Here is a 3,552-nt window from a genome sequence, read left to right on the forward strand (position 1 = left end):
AACTATTTTATTTGACTTCTAGAAGCTATCACATTTGAGAAAAATAACCTGTGTCCATAAAGGTTACCTTTTGGGAAGGGGAAATTGAAAGTCTTATGTTTTATGGGAAGGTCGTATTAAATAATTTTGGGGGAGACCATGGACCACATGCCTTAGACCTTGAGGATCTAATGGCAGTTCTTTCCCTGTTGATTCCTTGGTGACTGGCAAACATAAAGCTAGAGAAAACTGCAGTTACTGCAGATGGTGTTCCTCTGCTGGTTGTGTCTCTGATGCCCAGATGTGATGGGGATACTAGTCTTGAGTTCTGTTTGTAGAATGTCTGTACCAGATTTTATTTAGTTGAACTGATTAAAATACCAAGCAGGAGGCAGTCTCAGCAGCTTCCAGATCACAGTCTATTGATAACTCTTAGAAATCATTAATACGTGCTGTTCATATTCCTTTTGTCCCTGTCTACCACTCTACAGATGCAAATGATAAAATTCTGGGGAAATGCCTAGCAGAGTGGATTGTAAAGATTCATCTTTTCTTTTTTTAAGTTTGTTTGTTTGTTTGTTTATTTAGAGAAAGAGATACCCAGCAGGGGAGGGGCAGGAGGTGAGGGGGGTGGACAGAGGATCCAGAGGATCCAAATCAGGCTCTGTGCTAAAAGCAGAGAGCCCAGTGGGGAGTTTGAACTCATGAAACATGAGATCAAGACCTGGGCTGAGGTTGGATGCTTAACTGACTGAGTGACCCAGGTGCCCCAAGACCCATCTTTTCTAAAGAACTCTGCAAGTATAAAATTGTTGAGTGAACATTTGTCTTGGATAATGATAGAGTCCATAGAACTGATCCATAAATAATGGTGAAGGAATTGATGAATATCTAATTGTGCAGGGCATGTTTTTTCACATTATAAAATAATATAAAAGGCAACACTTATTTTCATTGTGTTGGTCATCAGGTGGTTGTGGTGGGGACATTCCAAGAACCAGGAGCCAGTGCTAGCTGTTGATTTGATGGTCATAAGTTTTATGAAGCAAAGATCACATGAAGGGAAATACTGGGAAATAGGGGTGGTGAGTTAGGTTGGGGTTGAGTTTCAGAAGGCCTTGAATGAAGGATAAGTTAGGTATTCATTTCTATAGGTAATGAGGAGCTTTGGTGGCATTTACAATTTATAGGTGTTATTTTGGGAAGATTATTGAGGTCAAGGAGACTACGTTCTTTGGTGCTTACCTTGCATAGAGTCTTGTACATAGTAGAAATTTGAATATTAGGTGAATATGTGAATAAATGAAACTATTTTAGATGAGATAGGGGATTGGGCAGTTCTTGAAACATTCCATGGAGGAGATGGAGGTTTGGGTTGGTGTGGAGGCAACTGGAATGGAATTGTCTAGAACATATAGAAGAAGCAGGGATTAATATTTGACGTGGAAATAAAGGAGAGAGAAGAACAAAGAAATAAATGAAGGAATAAAGGAGTATAAGGTTGAGACCCAGATTATGATATTGTATTATCCCATTTTACAGAAATGGGGGCTTAGAAAGAAGAGCATATTTGGGCTTAGACATGTGGCATTTTAGTCTATGACTCTGTTGACAGGCTGGCATAGATACATAGCACTGGTGGTCAGGTGAAGACCTTGCCTGAATGTGAGGTTCTCTGAAGAATGATGTTGGTTGAAATCAGGAGGTTGTAGTCTATACAGTTGACATAAACTTACAGTTCTGTGGTAACATTCAGTCCTAGTAGAAACAAGCTAATGGTGTAAGACCAATAATGTCAGTGTATGTTGAAGAGATGTATAGACATCATAGAACAGAGAGAAGAGGGAAGAGTGCCCATTCCTGGCTTTGGACTGCATAGGCATTATCTTTTCAGGGCAAAGTAGGGTAGCAGAAAGTTGGAATCCTATATCTTTGCATTCACATCCCAAAATTACCATCTCCTGTGCTTTCTGAGAGGCCACAGATAGCCTACTGATGAAGGGCATGGACTTGAGAACTGGAACAACCGGGTGCACATCCTAGCTTTATCACTTACTAGCTGTAGAACCTACTATACGGGGTAGTTTCAAGGATTATTTAAGTCACTGTAGGACGCTGGGAAATCTGGCGGGCCGGAGGCGGCGGGAAGCAGCCGTTGGGTCAGGCACCGGCAGCGGGAGGTGGCAGGATGGTGAAACTGACGGCAGAGCTGATGGAGCAGGCGGGGCAGTATACCAACGCTGTGCGGGACCGCGAGCTGGACCTCCGGGGGGTATAAAATTCCTGTCATTGAAAATCTAGGTGCTACCTTGGACCAGTTTGATGCTATGGATTTTTCTACAATGAAATCAGGAAACTGGATGGTTTTCCTTTGTCGAGAAGACTGAAAACATTATTAGTGAACAACAATAGAATATGGTGTATAGGTGAGGCACTTGATCAGGCTCTACCCTACCTGACAGAGCTCATTCTCACCAACAACAGTCTCGTGGAACTGGGTGATCTGGACCCCTTGGCATCTCTCAAATCACTGACTTACCTAAGTATCCTAAGAAATCCTGTAACAAATAAGAAGCATTACAGACTGTATGTAATTTGTAAAGTTCCGCAAGTCAGAGTACTGGATTTCCAGAAGGTGAAACTGAAAGAGCGTCAGGAAGCAGAGAAAATGTTCAAGGGCAAAGGGGGTGCACAACTTGCAAAGGATATTGCCAGGAGAAGCAAAACTTTCAACCCAGGTGCCGGTTTGCCGACTGACCAAAAGAAAGGCGGACCGTCTCCAGGGGATGTAGAAGCCATCAAGAATGCTATAGCAAATGCGTCAACTCTGGCTGAAGTAGAGCGGCTGAAGGGCTTGCTGCAGTCTGGTCAGATACCTGGCAGGGAACGCAGATCAGGCCCAGTGATGACGGTGAAGAGGAGATAGAAGAAGACATGGTCACGAATGGGTCCTCAGCAAGATGGCCTGAGTATCTACAGGACGTGTAACATCCTCCTGGGACAAGTCCTGCTTTTTGAACTTGGAATAATAGCCTTGTTTGTGTCACCAAAGTGGAGTTCATAAGCATTGTTGAAATGCTTAAGACTGCTGCTGGTAATTTTTTGACATCATACATTTTGAAATCTAAATGCCAGTTTTCTACAAATAGTAAAAATACAAAGACATTCGCTGTGAAAAAAAATAAATTACTGTAAGTAAAGTATTAGGGCTTTTAAGTACTAGGTAGTAATAATAACCATCTTTATTTAGGGGAATCAATAGTTTGAATGATGTTTAACTTTGAGAGGACTCGGTATCCTGATCTGTACAAATGGAATTGATAAACCAAAAAGAAGTCTGCTTACATTTTTCCCAAGAGTGATGGATGTTTCATTGTAAGTGGGCTCGGGCTTTTGCTTTGTACATTTACCTGGGGTTTTTCATGGCTTATTACACTTTACCCCTTGATAATCCATTTCTTTTCCCCAGACTCACTCCTGATAAGACAGTATCCAGATAAAATAGATGTTTTGACACCTCTAATATGAACGTCTGTGATGTGAACCCTCTTTCTCCAGTGTTAGGTTTGTTCT

At 41.8% G+C, this 3,552-nt stretch overlaps 1 pseudogene; it reads left to right on the plus strand.

The window, feature by feature from the left end:
• Window positions 1–2,167: 2,167 nt before the first annotated feature.
• On the plus strand, window positions 2,168–2,967 carry LOC102964969 (annotated as a pseudogene).
• Window positions 2,968–3,552: the final 585 nt, after the last annotated feature.

The sequence above is a fragment of the Panthera tigris genome, chromosome A2 (genome assembly GCF_018350195.1).
Source record: "Panthera tigris isolate Pti1 chromosome A2, P.tigris_Pti1_mat1.1, whole genome shotgun sequence".
NCBI lineage: Eukaryota > Metazoa > Chordata > Mammalia > Carnivora > Felidae > Panthera > Panthera tigris.